The 19746-nt window shown below is 37.7% G+C and overlaps 1 protein-coding gene across 1 annotated transcript in view; it reads right to left on the bottom strand.

The window, feature by feature from the left end:
* The window catches only part of ITFG1 (integrin alpha FG-GAP repeat containing 1), a 285005-nt gene that overhangs the window by 253827 nt on the left and 11432 nt on the right, over positions 1 to 19746 (bottom strand). The gene's annotated exons all lie outside the window — the stretch shown is intronic.

The following is a 19746-nucleotide window of genomic DNA, read 5'->3' as shown; positions in this document are numbered from 1 at the left end:
CCATTTATACATCTTTGGAGAAATGTCTAATCAAATTCTTTGCCTATTTTTAAATTGAGTAATTTATTGCTTAGAGCTATAAGAATTCTTTATGTAACTAGATCCTAAATCTTTATCTGGTGTATGATTTGCCAACATTTTCTCCCAATCTGTAGGCTGTCTTTTCAGTCTCTTGACAGTGTCCTATGCTGTATAAAATCTCTTTTTATTTTGATATATCCAATTCATCCAATTTAACTTGTGTAGCTTTTTTTCTTTTACTACCAGGTGTAAGAATCCATTTCCAAATGCTTTTTTCTAAGGGTTTTATAGTTTTAGCTCCTACATATGTTACTATCTTTAATTCTTTAAGTGTAAGAAAAGTAACTTGATATTTTCACGAGTGATACTTTCCCAAGACTGGAGAGTGATAATTACCTTTTAAAAATATTAACTCCAAAGTTCTGAGCCATGCAAAAGAATGAATTTAGATCCCCTACCTCATACCATATTCCAAAAATTAACTCAAATGAGTCAAAATGCTAAAAGAAATAGGAACTCTTAAACATTGGTGGTAGAAATACAAAATGGAAAACAGTCATGGAAAACAGTTTGACAGTTCTTCAAAAAGTCAGACACTGAATTGCCATTTGACTCTGCATTTCTATACCTAGGTATATACCCGTAGGAATTGAAAAAGAGGCATTCAAACCAATACTGATACATGAATGATCTCAGTAGCACCAAATATCCACCAATGGATGAATGGATAAACAAAATGTCATAGCCATACAATGAAAATAATGTCTAGTCATAAAAACAACCAGAGTACAGATAAATGTACAATATGGATATGGATAGACTTTTAAAACATGCTATGTGACAGAAACGAAATTCAAAAGGTCATATCTTGTATGATTTTGTTTATACAAAATACCCATAATAGGAAAATTCTAGAGACAGAAAGCAGATTAGTGGTTACCAAGTGCAGGAGTAAAGGGGAAAGGGAGCGTGAGTGCTCAATGGATACAGGGTTTTCTTTTGGAGAGATGAAAAGCCATTGAAATCAGGTGATGGTTGCACAACATTGTAAATGTTCTAAATATTACTAAACTGTACACAATAATGGTTACCTTTAATAATGTGATGTGAATTTTACCTCACTAAAAAAACCAACAGTGCAAAATTTATATATACCCTTCATTTAATTTCTCCAATGTTAACATCTAATATAACCTTAGTACATTTATCAAAATCAGGAAGGTCACACATGTAGCCTATTGGGAACTATAGAAAGAAGAGCAAGTTTAAACAAAATCATGCCCCCATAACTCCCCATCAATGAAGAATATTCCAATGTCAAAGGCATTCGCATTGGTCAAAGCTCTAAATAAATCAGCTTACTCTGAAAGGTCTTTACTCTTCTCTGTTTCATTATTATATTTTCTCCACTAACAGTACTTTGGTTTGGATCAAAGTTATTAGAGAAACTCTCTGAGAGTGTATCCTAGGTATTCTGATTCATAGTTTGAATCTATAATGTCTAACCAGGACCTGGCTCCCAAATACTGGCTGAACTGCATTGCAGTCTCAAGTAGCATCTCCTATTCTTCTCTACTTCTAGTGCAAATTTGCTATAATTTCACAGTACTATGTTCCAGTCCAACACGGACGCACAGACAAGCTGTCTCTGAAGAGCAATTAAAAGGTATTTAAGTCCACCTTAATTGTCAACACAATATCCGATTAAGGAGACAGTAAACAAGGTTTACCTGTGAATTTAGTTTTGACGTGTTTGGAAAATGGAAATAATTGGATAAATTGTTATTTGCAGGTGGAATTAGGGAAAAAGAATAAGCATTCAACAGGAGAACATTTTCTCTATGCAAAGGGTCTGTGTTGTACAAACAGTAACTTCTTCCCCATAAACTTATTATACATTCTTTTTTAGTACATACTCATGTTCGGTTCACTTCAGTCACTCAGTTGCATCTACTTTTGCGACCCCATGAATCACAGCACGCCAGGCTTCCCCGTCCATCACCAACTACCGGAGTTTACACAAACTCATATCAATTGAGTCGGTGATGCCATCCAGCCATCTCATCCTCTATTGTTCCCTTCTCTTCCTGCCCCCAATCCCTCCCAGCATCAGAGTCTTTTCCAATGAGTCAACTCTTCACATGAGGTGGCCAAAGTACTGGAGTTTCAGCTTCAGCATCAGTCCTTCCAATGAACACCCAGGACTGATCTCCTTTAGAACGGACTGGTTGGATCTCCTTGCAGTCCAAGGGACTCTCAAGAGTCTTCTCCAACACCACAGTTCAAAAGCATCAATTCTTTGGCGCTCAACTTTCTTCACAATCCAACTCTCGCATCCATAGGTGACCACTGGAAAAACCATAGCCCTGACTAGACAGACCTTTGTTGGCAAAGTAATGTCTCTGCTTTGGAATATGCTGTCTAGGTTGGTCATACCTTTCCTTCCAAGGAGTAAGCGTCTTTTAATTTCATGGCTGCAGTCACCATCTGCAGTGATTCTGGAGTCCCCCAAAATAAAGTCTGACACTGTTTCCACTGTTTCCCCATCTATTTCCCATGAACTGATGGGACCAGATGCCATGATCTTCGTTTTCTGAATGTTGAGCTTTAAACCAACTTTTTTACTCTCCTCTTTCACTTTCATCAAGAGGCTTTTTAGTTCCTCTTCACTTTCTGCCATAAGGGTGGTGGCATCTGCATATCTGAGGTTATTGATATTTCTCCCAGCAATCTTGATTCCAGCTTGTGCTTCTTCCAGCCCAGCGTTTCTCATGATGTACTCTGCATATAAGTTAAATAAGCAGGGTGGCAATATACAGCCTTGTCGTACTCCTTTTCCTTTTCCTATTTGGAACTAATCTGTTGTTCCATGTCCAGTTCTAACTGTTGCTTCCTGATCTACATAGCGATTTTTCAAGAGGCACATCAAGTGGTCTGGTGTTCCCATTTCTTTAAGAATTTCCCAGAGTTTCTTGTGGTCCATACAATCAAAGGCTTTGGCATAGTTAATAAAGCAGTACTAGATGTTTTTCTGGAACTCTCTTGCTTTTTCCATGATCCAATGGATGTTGGCAATTTGATCTCTGGTTCCTCTGCCTTCTAAATACTGCCTGAATACCTAGAAGTTTACGATTCACATACTGTTGAAGCTTGGCTTGGAGAATTTTAAGCATTACTTTACTAGCATGTGAGATGAGTACAATTGTGCAGTAGTTTGAGCATTCTTTGGCATTGCCTTTCTTTGGGATTGGAATGAAAACTGACCTTTTCCAGTCCTGTGGCCACTGCTGAGTTTTCCAAATTTGCTGGCATATTGAGTGCAGCACTTTCACAGCATCATTTTTCAGGATTTGAAATAGCTCAACTGGAATTTCATCATTTCCATTAGCTTTGTTCGTAGTGATGCCTTCTAAGACCCACTTGAGTTTGCATTCTAGGGTGGCCGGCTCTAGGTGATTGATCACACTACTGTGATTATGTGGGACATGAAGATCTCTTTTGTATAGTTCTTCTGTGTATCTTGCCACTTCTTCTTCTTCTGATAGGTCCATACCATTTCTGCCCTTTATTGAGCCCATCTTTGCATGAAATGGTCCCTTGATATCTCTAGTTTTCTTGAAGAGATCTCTATAGACTTTCCCATTCTACTGTTTTCCTCTATTTCTTTGCATTGATCACTAAGGAAGGCTTTCTTATCTCTCCTTGCTCTTCTATGGAACTCTGCATTCAAATGGGTATATCTTTCCTTTTCTCCTCTGCCTTTCGCTTTTCTTTCATTCACAGCTGTTTGTAAGGCTTCCTGAAACAACAATTTTGCCTTTTTGCATTTCTTTGCCTTGGGGATGGTCTTGATCCCTGTCTCCTGTACAGTGACATGAACTTCCATCCATAGTTCTTCAGGCACTCTATCAGATCTAATCCCTTGAATCTATCTGTCACTTCCACTGTATAATTGTATGGTATTTGATTTAGGTCATACCTGAATGGTCGGGTGGTTTTCCCTACTTTCTTCAATTTAACTCTGAATTTGGCATAAAGGAGTTCATGGTCTGTGCCACAGTCAGCTTCCAGTCTTGTTTTTGCTGACTATATAGAGCTTCTCCATCTTTGGCTGCAAAGAAAATAATCAATCTGATTTTGGTGTTGACCATCTGGTAATGTCCATGTGTAGAGCCTTCTCTTGTGTTGTTGGAGAAGGTGTCTGCTATGACCAGCGTGTTATCTTGGCAAAACTCTATTAGCCTTTGCCCTGCTTCATTCTGTACTCCAAGGCCAAATTTGCCTGTTATTCCAGGTATTGCTTGACTTCCATCTTTTGTATTCCAGTCCCCTACAATGAAAAGGACATTTTTTTGGGTGTTAGTTCTAGACGGTCTCATAGGTCATCATAGAACCATTCAACTTCAGCTTCTTCAGTATTACTGGTCAGGGCAAAGACTTGGATTACAGTGATACTGAATGGTTTGGCTTGGAAATGAACAGAGATCATTCTGTCATTTTTTTGAGATTGCATCCAAGTACTGCATTTCGGACTCTCTTGTTGACTATGATGGCTACTGCATTTCTTCTAAGATATTCTTGCTCACAGTAGTCGATATAATGGTTATTGAGTTAAATTCACCCATTCCAGTCCATCATAGTTCGCTGATTCCTAAAATGTCGATGTTCACTCTTGCCATCTCCCGTTTCACCACTTCCAATTTGCCTTGATTCATGGACCTAACAAGATTCCAGGTTCCTATGGAATATTGCTCTTTATAGCACAGGACTTTACTTCCATCACCAATCATATCCACAACTGGGTGTTGATTTTGCTTTGTCTCTGCATTCTTTCTAGAGTTATTTCTCCGCTGATCTCCAGTAACATACTGGGCAGCTATCAACCTGGGGAGTTCATCTTTCAGTGTCATTTCCTTTTGTCTTTTTAAACTGTTCTAATTACATTCAAAATAATCAGACTCAGGCTAGAGAGTCTATGACAAATTTAACATAAAGTTATTTCAGAAGAGTTTTCTCAGGTTCCCAACAAGCTTGTAAATATAAGCCAAATAGGAATTAAGAAAACACAAATTTTACATAGATGAGCTCTACAAGGCTAATCATGTGGCTGTCTTTAATTAAAATGCAAACAGTTATTGATTTATCACAGAATTTTTTATAGGTTTGCTTTGAAATAAGTTATAGCTAGAATTTTGGAAAACCTCAACTACTAATTTTTGACATTTTCTCCTAGGAGCTATTTAACAAAACATACATTTCAAATGAAGAATCTAGAGTAATGATACAGCAAACAGTATAAAGTGGCTAACTATGGGCCAAATGCAGATTAAAGATATATTTCATTTGACCTACACATTATTTTAAAAAGTTTGAATTCAGAAGTAAAACAAATTAAAAATCATATTTCAAATAAAAATTAAGATTTCCAGCTTCTTTTGAAATATTACGTCTGGCAACCAACTGGCCCTTTTCAGACATAGCGAGTACCTACAGGCAGGTCAAGGTCTAGCCTTTCCAAACTGTTCACTCACTTTGGTTTCCTTCTGGGCCCCATGAGACATTTGAGTTTGCAGCCCCTACTGAAACATCAACTGTAATATAGTATCTTGAACATTTCAAATCAATATTAAAGTTCTTGACAGTATTTTAAGTTTTATAATTTTTACATTAATATCTCTTAAAAGGCAGTTAGCACATTCTTATAGTCTATTTTATCTCTAAGTGTCTATTTTACAAATAGTGTCTATTTACCATTCTGATGACTTACCAAGCCAAAGTGAGGGGAGAGAGAAAGAGCTTCCATTTCTCTTATGGTACATATTAATATGACTGAAAACTGTATCTGCAGTTGTTTAACAGAATTAAATTGTTTAAAAATTCAAATAGCTGAAAATAAAATTCATTTCTCCTCTTGCCTTTAATGCTGCTCTTTGTACACAACATAGTTTTTCACTAAGAAACAGATACCAGGAAACTTCCCTGGTGGCTCGGCGGAAAAGAATCCACCTGCTAAAGCAGGAAACACAGGTTTAACACCTTGTCTAGGAAGATTCCACATGTTGCTTGAGCCTGTGTTTTAGAGCCCAGGAACCACAACTACTGAGCCCAGATGCCAGAACTTTCAAAGCCCATGTGCCCCAGAGCCCAGGCTCCACAAAAAGAGGAGCTGCCACAATAAGAAGCCCATGTACTGCACCTGGAGAGTAGCCCCTGCAGGCAGCAACTAGAAAAAACCTGTACAGCAACAGAAATCCAGTACAGTAAAAAGAAAACAACAACTAAAAAGCAGACACCACATTTTTAAAGCAACTATACCCATATAAACTATAATTTCCTCAACTTCATTTGATGGGCAAGGTCACAGATGCAAACTGCTCTGATGACAAAGGAATAAAACAGCAGAGATAAAAAAGGGGGCAGGTCTGAAAGCCAAGATGAATCTATCTGTTAAGATGTCTTAACCTCTGTAGAAAATTTCAGTTATTTGTCCCCCACCCTCCTCCCTGCCATCGCCCCACAGGAAACATAATTATGTCAAAGTGTTCATTTCTGGGCATCATCACCCTCAATTTCAAATAATAGCATTTGTCAAAGAATGAATTTAAATGTAATTAATGTCAACTGTAGCTTTTAGTTGCCTATAGTAACAGCTCTTGGAAATGACTGCTAATCTACCCACGTTTCAACGATCAGCTTATACTGAGTTGTTTTTAAGATACTCGGGTAAAAGCAGTTACTAGGAGATGGCAATGGCACCCCACTCCAGTACTCTTGCCTGGAAAATCCCATGGACAGGGGAGCCTGGTAGGCTGCGGTCCATGGGGTCGCTAAGAGTCGGACATGACTGAGCAACTTCACTTTCACTTTTCACTTTCATGCGCTGGAGAAGGAAATGGCAACCCATTCCAGTGTTCTTGCCTGGAGAATTCCAGGGATGGGGAAGCCTGGTGGGCTGCTGTCTATGTGGTCGCACAGAGTCAGACACGACTGAAGCGACTTAGCAGTAGCAGGAGATGGCTCTACTGTCAGTATGGGTCTAGTGTGCCTCTCTAAGCTGCCTAGTCCAGTGGTTTTAAAACATTTTTGCTCAAACAGACTCTAAAAGAATTCAGAAAAACCTGATGGCTCAGCAGGTAAAGAGTCTGCCTGCAACACAAGAGACAGAGGAGATGGAGTTCCGATCCCTGGGTCGGGAAGGTCCCCTGGAGGAGGAAATGGCAAGCTGCTCCAAGATTCTTGCCTGGAAAATTTCATGGACAGAGAAGCCTGGCAGTCTACCGTCCAAAGGGTTGCAAAGACTCGCGACTGAGCAACTAAACACAGATATATCCCTTAATACATTTAAGCTCATTTCTAAGAAAGCAATGTAAATATTTTCATTGTCTTAAATATCTTCCCAGGTCAAGAGACATAAGAGACATGGGTTTGATCCCTGGTTCGGGAAGATTCCCTGGAGGAGGAAATAGCATTCTACTCCAGTATTCTTCGGAGAAGGCAATGGCACCCCACTCCAGTATTCTTGCCTGGAAAATCCCACGGATGGAGGAGACTGGTGGGCTGCAGTCCATGGGGTCACTAAGAGTCGGACACAACTGAACGACTTCACTTTCACTTTTCACTTTTATGCATTGGAGAAGGAAATGGCAACCCACTCCAGTGTTCTTGCCTGGAGAATCCCAGGAACGGGGGAGCCTGATGGGCTGCCATCTGTGGGGTCACACAGAGTCGAACATGACTGAAGCGACTTAGCAGACTTAGCAGCCAGTATTATTGCTGAGAGAATCTCATGTTTAGAGAACCCTGACAAACTATAATACAAGGGGTTGCAAAGAATCACACATGATTGAATATCTGAGCCACAAATAGCTACAAAATATGTAAATACTTAAATCTGTTAGAATTATTGATATTTTTAAAATAAAATGATTATCTAATGGAACAAAACAGCCCAGAAATAAACCTACGTACTTACAGTCAATTAATCAAAGACAAAAGAAAAAGTGAAAGTCTCTCAGTCGTGTCTGACTCTGCTACAGAAGTACTGAATAGACATTTTTCCAAAGAGAAAATGCAGATGGTCAAAAGGCACATGAAAAGATGCTCAAAACTGCTAATTATCAGAGAAATGTATATCAAAACTATAATGAGACATCGCCTCACACCTGTCAGAATAGTTATCAACAAGAACACAAATAACAAATGTTGGTGAGGATGTGGAGAAAAGGGAACCCTAGCACACTGCTGGCAGAAATGTAAATTGGTATAGCCACTGTGAAAAACAGTGTGGAGGTTTCTCAAATATTAAAAATAGAGTTGGGCCTCCCTGGCGGCTCAGTGGTGAAAAACCTGCCTGCCAATGCAGAAGACATGGGTTTGACCCCCTGATCTGCGAAGATTCCACATGTCATGGAACAGCTGGGCCTGTGTGCCCCAACTACTATGCCTGTGCTCTAGAGCCCGAGAGCCACAACTGCTGAGGCCCGAGCGCCCAGAGCCTGTGCCGCACAAGAAGAGAGGCCACTGCAGGGAAGCCCACACAGCACAACCAGAGAGTAGCCCCGCCCACTGCAACCAGAGAAAAGCCCACACAGCCAAACATAAATAAATACATAACATTTATTAACTTGTGTATGATCATATATGAAATAGATCTCCAGTCCAGGTTCAATGCATGAGAGAGGGTGCACAGGGCTGGTGCACTGTGATGACCCAGAGGGAAGGGATGGGGAGGGAGGTGGCAGGGGGGTTCAGGATGGGGAACACATACCCATGGCTGATTCATATCAATGTATGGCAAAAACCACTACAATACTGTAAAGTAATTAGCCTCCAACTAAGATAAACAAATTAAATTAAAAAATTATAAAGAAATAAAAATAGAGCTATCATATACTCAGCAACTCCATGCCTGAATATATATATCTTAAAAAAACAAAAACACTAATTCAAAAAGATATATGTTCATAACAGCATTACTTACAAAAGCCAAGATATGCAAGCAACCCAAGTGTCTTAACAGATGAACAGATGAAGATGTTATCTATGTTATATATATATACACATATGTATGTGTGCTTATGTGTGTGAGAGAGGTATACACACATAACCACATATACTCACAATGGAATACCTACTTATCCATAAAAGGCAAAACTTAGAGACCATTATGCTAAGTAAAATGTGTTAGACAAAGATAAACACTGTAAGATATCACTAGTATATGGAATATAAAAAATAGAAGAAACTAGTTAATGTAATAAAAAACAAGGAGGTTGGCTCACAAATATAACAGAGAACAAACTAGTGGTTACCAGTGGGGAGCAGGAAGGAGGAGGGACAATACAGTGTTAGGGGAGTAAGACATACAAACTATTAAGTATAAAGCGAAGACACAGGGAATAGAGCCAATATTTTATAATAACTATAAATGGCATATAACACTTAAAACTGTGACTCACTATATTGTACATGTAACCTATACAATACTGTATAGCATTTAAACTTCAATTAAAAAAAAGATTATCGTTAAAAATGTATTCAGTAGAATATGGAATATAGATACCATATTGACTGTTACCCACCATCATCCACATATACCCATAAACCACTTAAAAAAACTCCTCTTTATCTTTGAGCTTGTACTTTAAATTTTCTTACAAAATTTTATAATGATGTAAAATTTTATTTTATATTTTATATTTTTTAAAATTTTATTTTTACTTTATTTTGCTTTACAATACTGTATTGGTTTTGCCATATATTGACATGAATCCACCATGGGTGTATACGAGCTCCGAACCCTGAACCCCCCTCCCACCACCCTCCCCATATCATCTCTCTGGATCATCCCCGTGTACCAGTCCCAAGCATCCTGTATCCTGTATCAAACATAGACTGGCACTTCGTTTCTTACATGATAGTATACATGTTTCAATGCCATTCTCCCAAATCATCCCATCCTCTCCCTCTCCCTCACAGTCCAAAAGTCTGCTCTACACATCTGTGTCTCTTTTGCTGTCTTGCATACAGGGTCATCATTGCCATCTTTCTAAATTCCATATATATATGTCAGTATACTGTATTGGTGTTTTTCTTTCTGGCTTACTTCACTCTGTATAATCGGCTCCAGTTTCATCCATCTCATCAGAACTGATTCAAATGTATTCTTTTTAATGGCTGAGTAATTCTCCATTGTGTATATGTACCACTGATTTCTTATCCATTCATCTGCTGATGGACATCTAGGTTGTTTCTATGTCCTGGCTATTATAAACAGTGCTGCAATGAACATTGGGATACACGTGTCTCTTTCAATTCTGGTTTCCTTGGTGTGTATGCCCAGCAGTGGGATTGCTGGGTCATAAGGCAGTTCTATTTGCAATTTTTTAAGGAATCTCCACACTGTTTTCCATAGTGGCTGTACTATTTTGCATTCCCACCAACAGTGTAAGAGGGTTCCCTTTTCTCCACATCCTCTCCAGCATTTATTGCTTGTAGACTTTTGGATCGCAGCCATTCTAACTGATGTGAAATGGTACCTCATTGTGGTCTTGATTTGCATTTCTCTGATAATGAGTGATGTTAAGCATCTTTTCATGTGTTTGTTAGCCATCGTATGTCTTCTTTGGAGAAATGCCTATTTAGTTCTTTGGCCCATTTTTTGATTGGGTCGTTTATTTTTCTGGAGTTGCGCTGCATAAGTTGCTTGTATATTTTTGAGATTAGTTGTTTGTCAGTTGCTTTATTTGCTATTGTTTTCTCCCATTCAGAAGGTGGTTTTTTCACCTTACTTATAGGTTCCTTTGTTGTGCAGAAGCTTTTAATTTTAATTAGATCCCAATTTGTTTATTTTTGCTTTTATTTCCAGTATTCTGGGAGGTGGATCATAGAGGATCCTGCTGTGATTTATGTTGGAGAGTGTTTTGCCTATGTTCTCCTCTAGGAGTTTTATAGTTTCTGGTCTTACATTTAGATCTTTAATCCATTTTGAGTTTATCTTTGTGTGTGGTGTTAGAAAGTGATCTAGTTTCATTCATTAACAAGTGGATGACCAGTTTTCCCAGCACCACTTGTTAAAGAGACTGTCTTTACACCATTGTATATTCTTGCCCAGACTCCACCAAAAAATTACTAGAGCTAATCAATGAATATAGTAAAGTTGCAGGATATAAAATCAACACTCAGAAATCCCTTGCATTCCTATACACTAATAATGAGAGAGTAGAAAAAGAAATTAAGGAAACAATTCCACTCACCATTGCAACGAAAAGAATAAAATACTTAGGAATATACCTACCTAAAGAAACTAAAGACCTATATATCGAAAACCATAAAACACTGATGAAAGAAATCAAAGAGGACACTAATAGATGGAGAAACATACCATGTTCATGGATCGGAAGAATCAATATAGTGAAAATGAGTATACTACCCAAAGCAATCTACAGATTCAATGCAATTCATATCAAGCTACCAGCGGTATTTTTCACATAACTAGAACAAATAATTTCAAGATTTGTATGGAAATACAAAAAAACCTCAAATAGCCAAAGCAATCTTGAGAAAGAAGAATGGAACTGGAGGAATCAACCTGCCTGACTTCAGGCTCTGCTACAAAGCCACAGTCATTAAGACAGTATGGTACTGGCACAAAGACAGAAATACAGATCAATGGAACAAAACAGAAAGCCCAGAGATAAATCCACACACCTATGGACACCTTTTCTTTGACAAAGGAGGCAAGAATAAAATGTTTTTATATCTGGTCTTTTCAGTGATCACTCTATCATGTATCTCCAAGAAATGTATGTCTTCAAATTAGTATTGAAATTGGCTTCATGTACCAAGGTGTTTAAAAAAAATTCTCTTTGAGGTTATTTTAACTACTACTGTACAACTGATGAAAATGCACATGCTTTGATAGCCTCTTAAATGAAAGGTAAAATTTTACTGGAAATCCATTTTTTGAAGAGATGAATGGAGTTTTAAAATATTAGTTTCATTTCAGTTCAGTTCAGTCACTCAGTCATGTCCGACTCTTTGTGACCCCATGAATCACAGCACGTCAGGCCTCCATCACCAACTCTCGGAGTTACCCAAACTCATGTGCATCAAGTCGGTGATGCCATCCAGCCATCTCATCCTCTGTTGTCCCCTTCTCCTCCTGCCTCCAATCCCTCCCAGCATCAGAGTCTTTTCCAATGAGTCAACTCTTTGCATGAGGTGGCCAAAGTATTGGAGTTTCAGCCTCAGCATCAGTCCTTCCAATGAACACCCAGGACTGATCTCCTTTAGAATGGACTGGTTGGATCTCGTTGCAGTCCAAGGGACTCTCAAGAGTCTTCTCCAACACCACAGTTCAAAAGCATCAATTCTTTGGCGCTCAGCTTTCTTCACCGTCCAATTCTCACATCCATACATGACCACTGGAAAAACCACAACCTTGACTAGATGGACCTTTGTTGGCAAAGTAATGTCTCTGCTTTTTTTTTTTCTTTTTTGTCTCTGCTTTTGAATATGCTATCTAGGTTGGTCATAACTTTCCTTCCAAGGAGTAAGCATCTTTTAATTTCATGGCTGCAATCACCATCTGCAGTGATTTTGGAGTCCTAAAAATTAAAGTCTGCCACTGTTTCCCCATCTATTTCCCATGAAGTGATGGGGCCAGATGCCATGATCTTCGTTTTCTGAATGTTGAGCTTTAAGCCAACTTTTTCACTATCTTCTTTCACTTTCATCAAGAGGCTTTTTAGTTCCTCTTCACTTTCTGCCATAACGGTGGTGTCATCTGCATATCTGAGGTTATTGATATTTCTCCTAGCAATCTTGATTCCAGTTTGTGCTTCTTTCAGCCCAGCGTTTCTCACGTACTCTGCATATAAGTTAAATAAGCAGGGTGACAATATACAGCCTTTACGTACTCCTTTTCCTATTTGGAACCAGTCTGTTGTTCCATGTCCAGTTCTAACTGTTGTTTCCTGACCTGCATATAGGTTTCTCAAGAGGCAGGGCAGGTGTTCTGGTATTCCCATCTCTTCCAGAATTTACGTATCTTTAAATAACATGACATTGCTAGAATGAGACAGTATTCAGCATAAAGTCTATATTTTTTCCTCATCTTTTTTAGATACAGATATTAGGAAATCTTGTTCATGTGTGTTCATTACAACCTCCCTGGAAATTTAATATTATAGTTTTTTTAAGTATGATAAATACATTGTGATTATGTATTTTTAAACATCTTTATTTTTAGATGTATTTTAATATTTATTTATAGATATTTATAGATTTAACATTTATTTACCTCGGTTCAATCCCTGGGTCAGGAAGATCCTCTGGAGAAGGAAATTGCAACCTACTCCAGTACTCTTGCCTGGAAAATGCCATGGATGGAGGAGCCTGGTAGGCTACAGTCTATGGGGTCGCAAAGAGTCAGACACGACTGAGCGACATCACTACTACTAGTCACTACTATAGATATTTATAGATTTATATATAAATATTTATAGATTAAAATGTCAGGGGAGGGAGTGAGAGAGGGAATGAAGGAAAAGTTGTGAAAGAAATGACGGGCCAAGAGTTGCTGAGTTTAGTTGGTATATTATATGCAAATTCACTGTTCCATATGCTCCACCTTTCCATATGTTTAAATTTTTCCATAATAAAGTAAAAAAAAAAAATTAGAGCTGCTGATTTATCTTATTCAACTTATGGAAAATGTTTGCCGTAAGATATAACCAAGAAATCCAGTCCTCACTGTCAAACCAATCTCCAAATGAAGGTTATTTTGTGTTAAGAATTTGATATCTTTTTTTTCAATTAAAATAAATGTGTTAACACGTGTTTCAAGGAATGATGTAAAAACCACTGAGAAAAGTACACATCATATATTATAGGAAAGATTACTAAAAGCAGTCAAGATTAAAACAAGGTAGTTTTGATAAAACTGTTTTAACAATTTTCGTAACAGGTTATAAGAATAAGATAGTAAAGCGACATGCTGTTTATCTTTAATAAACTTAAAGCAATGCAATGTGAAGTATAGCTAAAAGAATTTATAATACAGTAAGTATGATAAAAATGTATTAGTCGATTAAATGTATGTGAATATTGAACTCTGGAATCTGGCTTTTGGAGTAATTAAATAAAAGTAATCATAAGAGGAACTAAAAAGCCTCTTGAAAGTGAAAGAGGAGAGTGAAAAAGTTGGCTTAAAGTTCAACATTCAGAAAACGAAGATCTTGGCATCTGGCCCCATCACTTCATGGGAAATAGATGGGGAAACAGTGGCAGACTTTATTTTTTTGGGCTCCAAAATTACTGCAGATGGTGATTGCAGCCATGAAATAAAAAGATGCTTACTCCTTGGAAGGAAAGTTATGACCAACCTAGATAGCATATTCAAAAGCAGAGACATTACTTTGCCAACAAAGATCCATCTAGTCAAGGCTATGGTATTTCCAGTGGTCATGTATGGACGTGAGAGTTGGATGGTGAAGAAAGCTGAACGCCAAAGAACTGATGCTTTTGAACTGTGGTGTTGGAGAAGACTCGAGAGTCCCTTGGACTGCAAGGAGGTCCAACCAGTCCATCCTAAAGGAGATTCAGTCCTGGGTGTTCATTGGAAGGAACACATCTAAAGATGAAACTCCAATATTTTGGCCACCAGATGCAAAGAGTTGACTCATTGGAAAAGACCCTGATGCTGGGAGGGACTGGGGGCAGGAGGAGAAGGGGACGACAGATGATGAGATGGCTGGATGGCATTACCGACTTGATGGATATCAGTTGGAGTAAACTCCGGGAGTCGGTGATGGACCGGGAGACCTGGCGTGCTGTGATTCATGGGGTCACAAAGAGTCAGACACGACTGAGCGACTGAAATGAACTTAACTGAATCACAGAAATGAGAAATAACACCATTTCTTTCTTATTTCTTTAGACATACCACATTTTCCCCTACGACTTTAATAAGGGAAAAAGGTATACACTACAAAACATTATTTCACTCATGGAACCAACATGTAAGTTTATTTTCTATCAATAACAGAAAGAAAAAATAAACGTTTCATTAGACAAAATAAGATATCCGACTTTAAATGGAATTTTCTTGATATGATTTGATAAAATAGATTTTAGCTACTGTTACAAAAAATGGATACCAAATATGAAATAAATTATGGAAAAGTTTTATCCATAGGTTTAGTGGTCCTTGAGAACATTCTAGTCACACCTGAAACAATCATTGTCATGATCCAAAACTACATTGGCATGAAAAGTACCTTCTTTCCATTTAATTATGTGCCTTAGGGACAAAATACTAAGAATAGCTAAAAGGTTGCCTTTGTTGAAATTGGTGTTTCTTATGGATACTCTTTGCTATGCTCTCCCAGGACCCTCTCTCAGTAATTATTAGATTCTTTGACAGTAATCAGGGAATGGAGGAGGTAAAGTTATTTAATGAAAGCTGTCATTACTCCCACAACGTTTCTCTAGCACACCTGAGTTCAGAACATCTTAAATGTGGATCAAAGTGCTCTTTTTGCTGCCAAGCTTCATCTGAAGGTATTATGAAAGAGGAAAATCTGGAGATTCTATTAGTTTACTGTATCTGTGTTTGATGCTCTATGGGTTTTTACCACCCTGGAAATGTACCATTTGTGAGTTTTAGGAAGGGTGAGGAATATGGTGTCTTAAGTCATTTCAGTTGTGTCTGACTCTTTGTGACCCTATGGACCGTAGTCAGCCAGGCTCCTCTGACCATGGGATTCTCCACGCAAGAATATTGGAGTGGGTTGCCATGCCCTCCTCCATGGGATCTTCCCAACCCAGGGATCGAACCTATGTCTCCTGAGGTTCCTGCATTGTAGGAGGATTCTCTAGTGCTGAGCCACCAGGGAACCCTCAAGGAATATGGCATTCTTACATGAAAGAGAAGAAAGTTATAGTGATAATGGGTATATACTCAGGCTCATCAATTTTAGGTAGGAGTCCCTATGAAACCTGAGGATCTAGCTGCTTAAATGATCTGTGTTTGCAAATTCCTTTGCAAGTCTTCACTTATTGTAAAGTAAATAAACACAGACCATTATACTGTGTTCCCAAAGATGGCCACATTATTTCCTATCCCCCATACTCTTGTACATTTCAATTAAGACATGCTCACATCAACAAGTAGAATCCATAATCCTCAAATTCCCTAGAATATTAGCTAGTTCTTGGATTAGAATACAGCAGAGATGCTGTTGTACTGCTAGGACTGGGCATTAAAGAGATCTCCAGCTTCTGTCTACACCTCTTGTATTGCTCCTTCTTGGAAAACAATCACTATGCTACCAGGAATTCTAAGCTAACCGTGTTGGAGCACCACCAAGATCCCTGTGACGAGAACAATGGTAATGGCTGTACATAATTGAAGGCAAGAAGACAATCTTGGAAGACCAAGATTCAAATGCCAGATCTGCCATTTATTTATATATTGCAATGGTCACTTAACCTTTGAATTACCTGGCTCCTTGAGAGCCTCTTGAGCTACATAGCTATCTGTTGTGAGAAAAACATGAGACAATTCATGTAAACTGCCAACTCTAGAGTTACCAAGTAGTCATCTAAAAATCCAAATAGGCTTATTTGAGATTTTCTTTCTTCTCATCATTCCCCATCCAACTTCAAGCCTTACAGAACACAATAAGTTGTACAACCTGAAGTATGCCTCCTCAGGATGGGCATGGTGAGCAGTCGGATATAAGACAGAAGAGAATTGGAGAACAGAATTACTCTGGTAAATAGTTGATGGGTTATTCATTCACTCTTGGACCTCTATTAGAATCAAAGGTGTGGGACAGACCAGATAAATCTTAAGGACCTCTAAGAAACAGCATCTTACGTTCGTAAAAGAGAATGTGGAGATTTCTTTGAGCCATATTCTTACTTTGTCCAAAAGTTCCTACCTCCATAGGGTAATATTATACCTGAGAGAAATCACAGGTCAGGAAAACAGAAGAGGTGAAAGTCTGAGGAGAACCACAGGCTCCCATCTCTACTCAGGACTTCTATGGGACTCAGGGAACTGCATGTAGCCCAGAGCCTAGGCCTCCAGACTGTTAAAAACCAAGTATCTGTAGGGTATTCTCAACAGTATATACATACTTAAATCATGCAACAGGATGCTAATGAAAGAGGACTTAACCTGCAGTTTCAGGAATTACAAATTATTTTGATTCATTTTACCCTAAATTGAAATGATAATATATACCAAGCTTACTCAAAATTTGCTCTATACATAAGCTGCTCTAACTGTGCTTGTTACATATGGAAAAAGTAGTAAGTAAAAGAAAATGCTTTCATCTCAAAGAAGGAAACAAATTTTTTGATATATGCTAATAGAAATATGTTGAATTCAAAACACTTAAATTCATCAATATTCATGAAGAACTGTTACTGTTGAATTTACTCGCATAGAAACTCAAAAGAAGCTCTTTTTCTGAAAGATTACTACAAAGGAAACACACCTAAAAAATGTAACATTTAACTAAAAACAGTGAGTAAATTTTAAGACTAACATCTTAAATTCACTTAGAAAAAATCAAAAGTTCACTTACACACAACACTGCCAACCAGAACATAAAACAAAGCAGTATGATAAATCACCAGGAAATCAGGGGTCATTTAACTGACTCCCCAAAGCTTCTGATAGGACTCCAGGAAATAAAATTATGGATCCTTGAGTAACATGTCACTGGAAATAATGACAGCATGTAGAATTCTAAGGCATCAGGCTAAAAGTTTTTCACTATTTCTGTGGCTTAATTTTGAGGGGGGGAATAAAAGGTCTAGAAGAGAAAAGAGAGAATTAGTGAATTCATCTCCAATAGCAAAGTTCCTTTGGAAAAGAGAAAAGTTAGAAAACTGATGCTCTGTTTCTATGCAAATACCAATAAAAAACTGATTTCTCAAGTCCTAACAAATTTCTTTAAACAACAATGTTCAAAATATATACAGTGTATAAGGTGAGAGAGGGGGCTGGTAGGGGAATTCTAAGAAAATATGAATCATCTCAGAGCTAGTTTTTCTGTTAAGATTATGAGTACTAATGCTGATAATAAAGTTAAAAGCTCTCTTGAGAGCTTTTACTTGGTTTCCTTTTGCATTATAAATCTCTTAATTTTCATATTTTTTCTAAATAATAGATTTACATGAAAAATGTATTATTTCATTAAGATAAATATTGGCAGTATTTTCTGTAATGCTATAGAAAGCAAACAAAATCAGCAGTAAAAATTAATGGTGATTTAATAAATCAGTCGATTATAATGTGAGAAAATTACATGGTTACATATAAAAAAGGGATTTCTGAATTGAGATTAAATACCTCTATTTAAATAGAAGATAGTTTTTTCTGCTAATGGAGGAAAAATATCCACCCACATAACTAAGTTAAAAATGGCTGCTTCCAGTGCCATTAATATTTCATTCAAAATATTCAAGCAGATGCTTGTGAAGTAAAGAGTATGGCAAAAGTTTGTCACATACCTACGCTAATATTCCCAGGTATACACCTCAGGCCTGACTCAGTTACGTGTTTGAATTCTGTATATGAATCACAGAAAATCTGAACAGACCAACATTACATTTGGCTTTGATTAAAATTAGAGGTACAAGTGTTTTCACATCAGTACTAAAAACAATATTCTGAACGCTTATGCAGCATCAGTTCCAAATACCCTTTTACAGAAAATGCTCATTAACGATAACCTCACATCACTGCAAAAGATGCTCTAACACTTAATAGCTAGGTGTTATTTCTCAATAATGTGGCACATTATTACATTATTTCAAGTCATTATGAAGTGAGGTGGAGGCACAAACTGAAGCCTCACCTTTTCACATTTAACACACTTCAATGATTCCTGGTATCTCAGAAGATTTAGCACCATTTCTGTCTTTATCAGATAACCCCACTGTACCAAGTAAAAGGGATTTTTCTACCTATCTCTGTTGCTGGCTTAGGCTGACCACCTGCACCCTTACTCCAGATCATGTTAGTTTTACCTGTGGGCAGTCTCCTTTTTCCATGTTACATGCCTGTACTGGGCCACTTACAGCCATGGGCTTTTCAGCACAATCCCATGGTAATACTTAGCATTCTATTCAAAGATCACTGCAAAATTTTCCAGAAAATTTAGGTTCGAGTCAAATTTGATTAAGATAATCTTGGGGTCAGGCATAAATAAGCACAATATTTAAGCTGCAAAAGGTAGATTAGGTTTCTTGATAGATAGGAGTGCACTGCCAAACTGAAGTCACACAAATAGTCCAAAATGTTAATAACCGATGGCTTTTTAACTTATGCACCTAATCATATGTCTGTAACTTATAAAATGGATATGACTAAATACATTTATCTTATTTTAGTAACATATTAATGCTTGCCCCAATAGAGAAATCTTTAGCTTTCTTTTGACTAAATAATGATAATGCTAGCTATAGTCATCCTAACAATGCTCTTGACAGAAATTCTTTGCTGCCAATTTACATAATCTCATTTTAAAAGGTCGTATCACGACAAATCTTGGATACAAACTTGTTACCTATAATAGGGTTAGCCACTATTGTTTAATCTGTAACTGAAGTTTAAATGATAAATATCTTGAAACAGCAGAGTACTACTCCAGCATACTGTAGTATATCAGAGTATAATGTATAAAAGAGTAAAAGTGAATATAT

This window comes from Oryx dammah, unplaced genomic scaffold (genome assembly GCF_014754425.2).
Source record: "Oryx dammah isolate SB20612 unplaced genomic scaffold, SCBI_Odam_1.1 HiC_scaffold_13, whole genome shotgun sequence".
Taxonomy (NCBI): domain Eukaryota; kingdom Metazoa; phylum Chordata; class Mammalia; order Artiodactyla; family Bovidae; genus Oryx; species Oryx dammah.
The sequence above is the reverse complement of the archived record's forward strand: the minus strand, read 5'-3'. Positions and strand labels throughout refer to the sequence as shown.